The sequence below is a fragment of the Lonchura striata genome, chromosome 1 (assembly GCF_050655825.1).
Source record: "Lonchura striata isolate lonStrDom1 chromosome 1, ASM5065582v1, whole genome shotgun sequence".
NCBI lineage: Eukaryota > Metazoa > Chordata > Aves > Passeriformes > Estrildidae > Lonchura > Lonchura striata.
This window is the reverse complement of record NC_140703.1, coordinates 111,276,610-111,288,570: the sequence shown is the minus strand read 5'-3', so window position 1 is coordinate 111,288,570 and position 11,961 is coordinate 111,276,610. Positions and strand designations below refer to the sequence as shown.

General features: G+C 42.5%; 1 long non-coding RNA gene across 1 annotated transcript in view; it reads right to left on the bottom strand.

Annotated features, from left to right (window-relative positions):
- Nucleotides 1–290: 290 nt before the first annotated feature.
- The window catches only part of LOC146768825 (uncharacterized), a 28,829-nt gene continuing 17,158 nt past the window's right edge, over nt 291–11,961 (bottom strand). The window contains exon 4 of the long non-coding RNA XR_014950011.1: nt 291–432. This is a non-coding gene — a long non-coding RNA (uncharacterized LOC146768825). The remainder of the gene's footprint in view (nt 433–11,961) is intronic.

Genomic DNA, 11,961 nt, shown 5'->3' with positions numbered 1-11,961 from the left:
TATGAAGCACATTGTGAGCAGAATGCCTGTGCAGTGCTGTGACTGAAAAGGCTGATGTGGAGGGACATTTTGGGATAAAACTGGTCTCTATGGACTTCAGACTTCTGCAGTATAGACAGCTGCAATGGCATGGCTGGCAAGGCTCCCTTTGGAGTCAACTGAAGAGGAGCAAGTCCTTTTAGGATGCAGTTCATCCCATCCTGGTGTAGATACACACAGCTAAAGGTGATAAATACTTCTCTGATATTTTAAAAAGGCTAAGTTATCCATATTTATTTATTTATTTATTCTCCATATCTCCAACTATTTTTAAATGAGAGGGTCGTGCCCTATGAGGGCCTGCTTTTTTCCATGAGACACTGCAGAAATCCTTTGGAGGGTTGCAGGAGTGCACACTTGGCCAGAAGAATCCCACTGTTTCTCTCCCAGGACCTGAAGGATGAGGAAATGTGAGTAACATATTTCTCCATGTTTGCAGAATCATAAGCAATTCCCCTCACAAAGCAATAACTAAAAATTGCATCAGACTCTGAGGGAAAAGTAGTGATGAAAGAAGGAACTGCATTCCATTCTCTGAAAACCAAAAAAGCTTTTGAAAGAAGAACAAAACTGCCACAAATTCAGCTTTATTCTGGACTGGGGTAGATATTTCTATGCAGTGTGATGCTGACCACAGAGCTGCCCCTTTGCAACTAAGCCGCGACACCTGTAATGATGTCTGTTTTGGTTTGTCTTGCCCTTAGCATCTTCAGATGTGTTCTTTTGTTTAACAAAATGTTATTTGGCCCACTCTAAAGCCAAAAGCAGGTGCTACTAGAATTTTTTCCTGAACATCAATCTACCTTTAAGGTTGTGTAAACCCTCAAAGCAATAATTGCTCAGAAATAGACTGGACTGTTCAGTGTGGATGCCCAGGACGCTGGGACAGAGTTTTGCCAGCTGTGAGGAACTGCCAAGACACCTCCTTCTCCTGGGGGTGAAGAGAGGCAGAGCTGCCCCTCTGCTGCCAGAAGAAACCCCTTGTGCAGACACAGACTGGCAGCACTGGCAGCACTCCTTCCCTCCAGGGGCTGCATCTCTCTGTAGCAGTGAGGAACAAAGGCTGGTCCCTTTCCCTGCAGCAGGGATGTTTTGGCAACCGAGTGCACAGGTTGGGCTTTTGAGCAGCAGAAGTGGTACCTGTGTGCTTGACCTTGATGTCTGTGCATTTTATTTCTTTCAGCAAAAGGTTTTCACTTCTGATTTTGACTCACTCATTCTGGGGCTGCTGGTGATGGGCTCTTCAGCATATTAATGGGAATAAATGCTGCTCAGCGAGTCACACTTCATCACAGATTGCTAAACTTCCCTTGCATTATCTTACTAAATAATATGCATCTATTCAAATTACATTTATTCTTAATATATCTGAGATGCTGATGGAAGTGTAAAATAGATGTTTAACAACAAGTTCTTCTCCCTCCTTAAAGTTTGGTTTCATTTGCTGTTTTATTTAAATGAGGGGTCACAACTGGCCATTGAATAACAACATTTACTTGATTTTCTAAAAACCATGCCTTCCTGTAACATCTTTGAAAGGAGGCATGCATATACTGACAGGTCCTTTCTCTTTAAGAAGAATGCATATCCCTTTGCCTCTGCTTCTTCTTGGGATGAGAAAACGTGCAAAACACAATGCTGTCATTTAAACCAGGCTGCTAATACCTGATCCTGCAAGGGTTAAATGGTGTCATTGCAGTTTCACTTCCTCTCAGACAGAGAGAACTACACTGTATGAAATAATTTGTTTATATTCCTTTCCTGTTCCAGACAGAGCTAGCAAGCACGTTAATATGACCACTTGCATTCCTTTCACACAAAGCAATTTAAAATGAATTTTTTGAGCAAGTTTTCTTTTCTTCACCTCTCCTCTAAATGAAAGTGATCCTCAGAAAATTTTTGCATTAGGTAAGTAATTGGCCTGGATAAAAGCCTTTGCCTTCGAGAAGGATTTTCAAGTGTTTGGAGTGATAAACTCCATGTTTAGGGACCAGTAATCCAGCAGACTGCTGCGATTCTGTAAGTGGCAGACCTATTGTATAGATGTGCAAGTTCAGGTATGCATTTCAAGAGAATACATCTTGGCTGCTATTACACAGTCACTGGATAATGCAAAGAAAAATGCTTTTAAAAAAAAGTTTTATTAAATCTATGAGCCTGTTCGATCACAGAAAAATGACTGCTAAAAAAAAAAAGCTCATTGACAACAGCATGTGAAACCAGGCTATAGATAAATTCAGTATGAAGCACCTAAATGGGGACAAGAGGGAAAATCCAAGATGTACAAGGCTAATTCCAAACACTGGTGTACAATGCTCAGCCTTCTTGCTCAGGCTGTCATCTTCACTCAGTTGCACACGTAATGGTGACAAGATTAATGTCAAGCTACCAGAACTTTTTTAGGTTACTATAAGGAATGAAAGCAGGATAGAAGAGTCTAGGGAAAGGTATGGGAAGGGAAAAGAGACATGAGAAGCAGAAAGAAGGATTTCTTCTACTATACTAACCTTTTCTTCTCTGTAGTCTTCTTTGGGCAGCCTAGTCTTGCTCCTGGGAGATCTGCACAAGCTGTAATTTGACACAAATCCTTTTGCCTGACACTTTTATATTCCCTGCTGCCTTATTTCCTCTAGTCAAAACAAGCAGGAAACATGTCTGCAAGAATTACATGTGTATTTAAATGGTGCAGATGATGATCCTGTGGAGCAAATGGCATTGTTTCTTGACTCCACCACTCTTCTCCTTTGCCATGGTAGGTCATCCACATGTGCTCCTTCAATGCTGCTCCTCTCCCGCATTTTTTCCTCTGACTGCCTTGATATTATATCAGACAGTACCCTGGCCCAGGACAGCAGGCTGCCACTCAGTTTTTTTCTAGCAGGAATTTCACTGGAAGGTGGAAATTAACTGTGTGGCAGGACCAGAAAAAGCTTTTCAGGTAGAACAGAGGCATTGCACCAAAAGTTTCTTGCAAAGAAGAAACACTTGAGTATTCTTAATTCCAAGGAAACTGCTGGTAGTTTACATGGGTTGTTTGCCAAAGATTTATTATGCATGTGTATTTAAATAAAGGCCATGATATTTGCCTAGCAGCAGGAGGGCATTAGTGTGTGACAATGCTGCCCTGCATCCATTCCCTGGGATCTGGCCAAAGCAACCTGCCCATGCAATGTATGAACAAAACTCCCCTGAGTTGACTTTTCTTAAACATGTCAACCCAAAACTTTCCTCTGTAGTTTATTGCAATGCTGTTATTCACCCTCATGCTCATTTTCTTAATTAATTTGCAAGAATCTGCCTTTCATGTGAATGATCTTAGCCTCTGAGGCTGAGGCAAGTAGGAATAGAGAGTCCTATTAGAGTTCTAGAGTCTCCTAATAGAGATGTGGCATGAGCTCAGTTCCTCCATCCTAGGAAGATGCTCCATGCTCCACAGGCACAGCCTAAAACTACTGAAGGAAGGGAAGTAATTATTAAAGTCCATTTCACATGATGATTCAATGGCTGAGAGAAACTCTGGGAGCTAAGAGGAACCCTGTAGAGGAGAAAACAGAGACACGGAAGGCTGATGATTTACACTTAGTATTTGAAAGACATATAAACAAATCCTAGTTAAGTCCTTCTGATAAGTGAATCACTGCCACCAGTTTTAAAATGTCAAATGATCCTAATGTTCAAAATGATTGCTGAGATGGCAGTTCTTTTCTAAATCTCTCTTTTCAGTTGCTCCATATCTCACCTTTGGAAGTGAAATTTTTCCATTAGCCTTGACTTGGAAATGAAAAATTGTGCACTTTGAAAACTCAATTTCAAACAATGCTACCCAACATAAAGTAGACTCTGTTCTTCTGAAAAATGTGTGGCTGCCTGGCATTTTCTAGCAAAGCTGCTGGCTTTATAATATTCAGTCTTACGATTCTGACAGGCTGGGAAAAATGTGCAAGGAGAAATACTTCGCAGATATTAGGGCTTAGGAAAAACTGCTCTCTATTTGGCAAAAGTTGATTTTCATTTTTTATGTTCAGAAACAAAGGAATTACTGGTGACACAGATACTCTCAAAGAGTTTGGAAACCATTCTTTCAGCTACAAATCACTATCTGATTTTATTAAAGGGATTATTCGGACACATCATACAGCTCCTGTATAGGTACAACAGTACAAGTCTTGCATTCTGCAAGAGCTCTACTGCCATGAAGCCTGCAGCTCACCTGACCCACCACCACCTGGTCACCTGTGCTTGGGTTTGTGGCCCTGGAGCCAGGGGAAGGCAAACACTTGGGGTGTGGTGGAGACAGGAGCACAGCCCGAGCAGAATTATTTGCAGGCTTCGTGGTGATCAAAGCTCCAGAGAATGTTCTCTCCATGGCCTGGATAAGAAAGCTCCAAATGGAATTTTAAAGAATAAGGATTTTTTAAAGCTCCATTAATATTTGGGTGAAGGAGAGGAAGTGCTCTGGTTCCATGTCTCTGCAGTGGGAAGGGCTGGTTGCAGATGGTGACTCCACAGACGGAAAGTTTTGCCTGCAAACCCAGCTCTAGGTCAGCAGCTGTACTGTGGCTACCAGGCAAGCAGAACATTTGTAACAGAGCAGGTACCCTGGAGCAGGGATTGTCTCTGTGCCCTGCAGGCTCACTGAGCTGGGGAAGGTGAGGGTGAGAAATCACTCCCTGCTCTGCTGAACCTGATCAAAGTATTCCCAACTAATGGCTTGATAAAACAGGGGGGCTGAGAGAGACCAAAGGCTGATGGGGGTCCACTTTTAAAAATCACAAATCATTGCTCTCACAGCAGAGGGGTGTCTTTAAACTGTATTTTATACAAATCCCTTTTATAAATGGTTAAGGACAAGTGAACGACCAGTTCCTACCTAGGCAGCAACCTCCCTCTGGCACAGACCCATTTCATTTCTGCAAAGTGCTTAAGTACATGCTTAACTTTAACCACCTGAATTGTCCCACTGGAGCCACGGAGATGACTCATGAACTAAAGTTAGGCCCCTGCTTGCGTATCCTGCTGACTGTGGGCTTCTGCAGCATCTACTGCCAGATGTTTGGGAGAGGAAATGAAAGAAACTCTGTAGTGGACAGTTAAGGGAGTAATCAACTAACAGAGGAAATTTTGTACGGCTTCCAAATATCTGAAAAGTGATCTAACATGAGAGTTGATATTTTGGTAGTCCAGACATAGTTTTAAATAATTTTTAGTCCTATTCATGCCTTGATCTTTTATGTTTAGTCTCCTGGATTCTTCTCTAATGCTTCAGTCTGTCCACGCTGGGCTTTATCAACTTTGTGGTTTTATCCTAATTTAAATATGCATTAATATTCTTCATTAAATACAAAATTGTAGGGTAAGAAGGAAGAAAAATGCTATGCTCAATGGATGCAATGCTTCACTGTAGAAAGGCTAGAGCAGAAGATGGTGGGGGTATACCCACCATCCAGAGGTATACTCAGCATACCTCTACTTTTGCAACCTATACACTGGTTTTATTTTCTTTTTTTTCCTTACCAGCATACTCATCCTTCACTTGGATTTTTTTCCAAAAGCTCTTTATGAGAGCATGGCACAATCTCTGCACAAACAGCACAGTGCTGGGATAGAGTTAACAGGAGACTTCAGCCTGAAAATCAAACAACAATTTCCTATGGCACAAGCAGCACCCATCACAATAAGGTCTTTCACTGGGATTATACAACCCTGCACAATGCCCCACAGGGCAGCTCCCACAGCCAGAGCCCAGTGTTAAAGGCAACCCTTCCCAGAAACCCCACATTGCAGGATCCCTCTGGTGTATTCCCCATAGGACAGACCAGGAACCATCACTTGCAGGACCTTGTGCATTTTGTGAAATGCTGTTTTTCTAGCTCTGGGTTACGTGGAGGTTCAGAGAAAAGTGTTGCAGACTTGTGACAGGCTGTCACGGTCTGAGAGAGAGTGTGAGAGATTTATTAGGGGAATCTCCTTTGCCTCAAACACAGCTTTCTTTGAGAGCTGACCCTTCATTTCTTCCTGGTGGCACCTTCAAGGGCTCTAATTCCCCAGGTGACAGCAATAGAATAAAACTCACCATCTTTGTGTCACCATCTTTGTCACCAGTCTGGACTTAGCCCATTGCTTCCTGAAATTGCCCTGGACTGTCCATACACAAATGACCATCTCAGATCCTACCTGGGGCAGGCTGGCTGAGCTGCTGTTCCATGTGCTGGCAGCTCCTTGCAGAGGTCAATCCCCAGCTGGGTCTCACACTTCCTTTAAAAGCAGGCTGCTCCAGCACAGCCCTGACAGTCTAGAAGGGGACTGGGCAGGAAGTCTTGTCTGGATAATGCATGGGGAGGGGTGACTTTATTCTGGAATAAATTCCTCTGCAATGAAGGCATGCAGGACAATCCTTTCTGTGATCACCAGCTTCGTTTTGAAAAGCAGTGGAGAAATAGCACACAAGTGGCCGCACTTGAAGTGAAATCGACTGCTTCAAATTCCTTCGGTGTGAGTCCTGCCTTTCCGTAACATCCATGGGAGCTCTGCCAGTGACTGCCCTTGTGCTACAGTTTCTCCCTTTGCATTAGCACCCAGCAAAGCCTGATCTCCACATCGACTCAGAAGATGCCACAGCACTGATTTCTAGTCTGAAAGAGCACGCAGAGGTGTTTTGAATATGTACCTTATTCTTAACTTTCATCCTATATGACAGCTACTTTTAGTTGTGTCATACCCTGTACAGTAAACCTCTCTTCCTTGCTAACTCTGGAAGGGAAACAAAGGCTTGTTGTTTCTCTGAAGTACTAGACCTATTCTTAATTTCCATCCAGAAAAGCCCTTCCAACATTAATTCTGTCCAGAAAAAGATCATAGATGGCAGTGGGTGAAACACTGACTGATATTTTAAGAAGTTTCTCTGCTGCTCTTCTAGCAGAGGAGACAGGAAGGGTTAAAGTTCTAAATAACTAAACTGAATAACTAAAATTCTTCAGTCCCACTAGGTACCCCTAATACCTAAAAAGTCCTTAGGGTGTATATTTTTTAAAATTATTGCTCAGAAAACAGTCTCTTAAAAGCCTATATAACATGCACAGCCACCATCAGTGCTGTTCCACACTGAGTCTAGAATATAATTCAGGACAAAAATCAAGCACTCGGCTGGGCAAGGGCATTCAAGAAGGTCCTAAGCTGTTTTCTCTGGTGGGGAAGGAGGGTTTCTTTCATGTCTTTTGATCAGAGTTTGAGCAAGGAGCCATCCATCTGGGGCATTCTCGCCTCCCCCTGGGCAGCTGCTGTCAGGGCTGGCAGCTCTTGCACAGCAGCTTCTCCATCTGGGAAAGCAGAGTCCCCATTCTTGGTGCCAAGCTGTCAGTCTGCTTGGAGTTCTGCAGTCTGGGCTCACACTCCCAGGTAGGTGGGTCAATAGCACTAAGAACTTCTATTAAAAACTACACCAAGGCTCATTAGTACACACCCATATGAAATTATTTTTGGGGCACATGACCATTCAAAATGTATCATCTTGCATTTGGCACTGCCTTAGGTTCCAGTCTGTGGAAGTGCCCACGAAACCTGCAGAGCCACCATTGGTGTTACTTGTACTGGACCAGCAGCTCTCACCCTGCTGTGAGTGAGGAGGGAGGAAAGGGAAGGACACACAAACCCCTCAGCTCCTTGTGCAAAAAGCAGTTGCAGCCCAGCCCCTGGATTGGGCTGCTGTTGTGGATTTTCCCTGATGAGGCTCCTGTCCATGATGGCTTTCTGTGTGCTGCAGCAGGACACTTGCACTGATCTGTCTCACTGCTTGGCAAGAAGTGAGAATGCCTTCATAAAAACAGCTGCAGCTTTCTAAATAGTGCTGCAGCTCCTATTCTGGACTGCATCCTAAACCTTGCTGGGAGGTGGGTCCAGGGCAGCTGCTGTCCCTGTACCAGGTCCTGATGCCAGCTGGATCCTTGGCACTGAGGTCCCAAGGCACCTCCCTGGCCTTGGACACGCCCTGCCAGGGGAGTAGGTGGCATCATTTTGGGAACCTCCCCCTTATCTCAATTCCACAGGTTGTGACAGGGAGTTTAAATAACATTTGCCACTGTGGTTTGATCAACAAACCAAAGTGTTTCCAGTGGCCCCTCACCTTTAAGGAGGATTGGAAGAGTGATGTAGAGAGTCTGGGCTGTAGCCAGCTCCTTCCGTCCATTCAAAAACGGGATTCTGGATTTGCATGGCAAATACTTGACTTGCAGGTAGGTTTAACCACAATATCTTCCCAACTCCAGCTCTTTGCTGCAGATATGTGACTTTGCTACTCTTTTCAGGCTCACTCTATTTTGGTTATTTAATATTACCATGTACATTTCTGGGTGAATTGTTTCATATATATTTCTGAGAAGAAAATTTGTTTTTTTCAACACATAGATGCATATAGCAAATTAAACTGGTAAATTAAAACTAGCATCATCTCATCCAAGTAAAGAGACAACATTACAAGACAGCTGTATTGTAAAAGTGCCTCGTAATACCCATTTCATTCTTGTAAACAATGCATCTCTTTAAATGTGGACTGCAAAAATCACACACAATACTTTGGTTCAGGAATCCACTGGCTGATTTTCTGAATCACTGTTTTTAATATAGGGGATGTGGGCGTCTAAAAAGCCTTCTATATATAAATCTGAAGAGCCATCTCATTCTGTTTCTGCAACTTATTTTTACCAGTTTCTCCTGATTCATTTTTTAGTGAATGCTGAGCATTTTAAGACTAAAGACTGAGCAAAAATGCTCTACATAGATCATTACAGTTTGCAGCTCCATGACTTCCCAAGAGGTTATTTTATCTCAAGCAGTGAGAAACAGCTCTCACTGCGTAAGAAATTATTCCATTGTGTAATATTATTCAAGCAATTAGAAATCATACTGTGTACAAAATACTGTATCTCTAGATAGCAATTTTGGGTGTTGTACCATGCCTACTTAAGTATGTAGCTACAGCAAAAGAAGTACTATGTTAACAATACAACCATTTTTAAATCAAAAGACTAACAAATTCATAAAAACAACAATATACTGTAACTGAATTGCACTGTTTCATTTGCTTTAGACATCAAAATTCTCAGTTCCAGAGTCTTCTGGATTATTGATTTCTCCGTCATTTATAAATTCCTTATCTGGCCAAGGAGGGTGAGCAGTATTTTATAACATGGAGAAGATGTTCACAGGAAACAAGAGGTAACTTCCCTCTCCTTCCACAGCACTCCTGACTCTTAACTGCTCCAAAACACCCCAAACCTGGTCTCGCATTTTTCTTGGCTAGTACAACATACTGCCATAAGACTAAACAGAACATTTTAAAGCATTTCTGAAGACCTGTAGTCAGCCTTTTTTTTAGAAAATTAGATTGTGTCAGCATATTGACTTGAAGCATCATGTTAAACCCAGCTTTGCAAATTATACAGATGTGGGCTAAGAGGGCCAGAGCTTAGCAATTACCCAGCTCTTAGGGTAGATCTCTTTTATAGACAGAAGTAGAAAAAACTAATTTATTTTTGAAGTCAGCTAGGATGCTTTTATTGTTATTGGCTTCCTTTTATAAGCTCCCAGGTACATTACAGTGCTATTGATGAAAAAAAAAGTGGCACAACATGCCAGTGAGGTGTGGAGCTGCAAAAGCATGATTAATACCTACCTAAAATTCACACACACAGGGCCAGATGTGACCACAGGAGGAAGAGCTCCCATCCTGAATGACCCTGGCATATGGCTGCTTAAAGAGGAAATGTTTTGAGTAAAGAAGCAGGGGATGTGTGCTGGTCCAGAGCTTGGAAACCCCCCACCAGCTCCTGCAGACAGCCCACCACCACACTCTGAGCTCAGGACCTCCCACCCCATGGCTGTAACTCCCTGCATCCCTGGCGAGGCAGGAGTTAAGTCTTGGTGCTCCTTCTCCACAGCTGTGAGCTTCAGATATTGCTGAAGGACCTCTCCCCACTCCCTGAAGTGGCCAGGCACTCTGGAGGGCTCGGGAGCACTGCAGGACTGGAGGATCCAGCACTGAAAGCATCCTCCAGCAGAACGGGACCAGTCGGGCCCAGGGATCCCAAGGTTTTGGGAGTCTCTTCAAGTTGTTGGCTGACACTGGGCCTCCTGCTATTCAACCATCCACAAAAGCCCCAGGGTTGGGGAGAAGGAAAGAGTGAGTGTGAGAGAGGCAGGAGAGCACAAACACCTCTGTACATAATGTCTGCATTTCATAAGACTTTCTGTTACCATGGCAATGAGCATGGTATAAATACCCAGACAGATCTCCCTTGTGGCAGTGCATTCTGCTGCTCCCATGCTGCAGGGCCTGTCTGTGTACAGACATTTTGATGGGCATCTGCAAACCCTCTCTGGTAAAACTGTCAATGATTTCGTTCAATCTCAAGCCTATAGTTCACTGAGCAAAAGTGCTCTTTCCACTTCATTCACCTCAACTTACTTTCTGGCTCCTACAAACAAGCAAATAAATTCTTTCAAAACTCCATAACGATGGAGTATTGCATCATCATTAATTTGTATTTAGGCTACATAATCTATAGGAAGAATAAACATTTTAGTTGCTTTAGTTATATCTGGAGTCAGACTCAGCACAAGCATTTCCAATAACAATTGAGTGTGATGAAAACTACTAATGCTGTTGAATTTTGAGTTGTAATGGAGTTATAACAGATACAGGTTAGCCATTGACAGAGAAGCATAGCCTTAAGCTGAGTGCAATAATTAAAAAATAAGTGCCTAGGTTTCATAACACAGAAACCCTTCAAATGATTTTTCCAGGATGGGTGCAGTGTTGCATGAGATGCAGATAGAAATAGGTGGATTTTGTTATAAAAATCAAGCATGATCCTTTGTATAGAATTTAAACATCTTATTTTAAGAGGTTCACTGCCCCCTAATTAATTTACAGACATGGCAATGGCAGTGACCAGATTTTCCAGGACATCTCCTTTCCATTCACTCCCCGCATTTTGAGTGTACTATTGAAAAGAGGAAAATTAAATGGCAGAAGGATATATATGTTCCTTTATATCACATCTATGCAGGAGGACAAACTACTTCAGAAGGAAAAAAACATGTCTTCATTTGGAAATGAGATTTGCTTTTATGCTGAGGAAACTCAGTCAAACTCAAATTCAAGCTAGAGCAAGAGAACTGGTATTTTTCACATAAATTAGCTGGGTAAATTACATATGGGAATCCCACATAGGTTAACCCAACCTGTTGTGTGGAGAACAAAATAAAAATGTCAAGCTGCCTGATTTTATCTTATGACAGTTAACAGAAGATCAAGCCAAAATGGAAATGAGAGAAATGTGCCTTGAAAGAAATCCATACTAGAATTAATTTCTTCCTGTATTCTTCCTGGTAACAAGCATGTAATATGGAAACAAATGGGGCTGGGAGCAGGAGGAGAGTCATGGAAAGCCAGGCAATGGGATGAAAGAAGCTTCCTGCTACCAACACTGCGTCGCTTCTGACACGTTGAAATTTTCCAGAGCAGCATTTATTCTCGCTTTATGCTCTGAATAATACAGAGAAGAGGCCAGTAGAGCCCAAATGTGAGGGAGGAGGAAAAAAGAGTAATTGTCCCTTTAGCATAACTGGGATGGGTTTGCACTTGAAACCATGAAGAGTAATTCTTTTTTAATCCCAGTTCCTCACCCTTTGAAAATGAATCTATGCTTCTTCCTCCAGTGAAAGTGTAATTTCCTCCATCTCCTCACTTTTTATTTCTAAGCCAAACAATTAGAACTAACAAGGAAGAGCAAGAGAGAGCACTAAAGGAGTTTGGAAAAGGAAAATCTGTGTTGGCAGTGAGAGCTAGTCAAGATGTACATTAATCACATTTTGTAACCGAGACAGTTCTAATAGAATTGTACTGTAATCCCATGTTAAACTGAA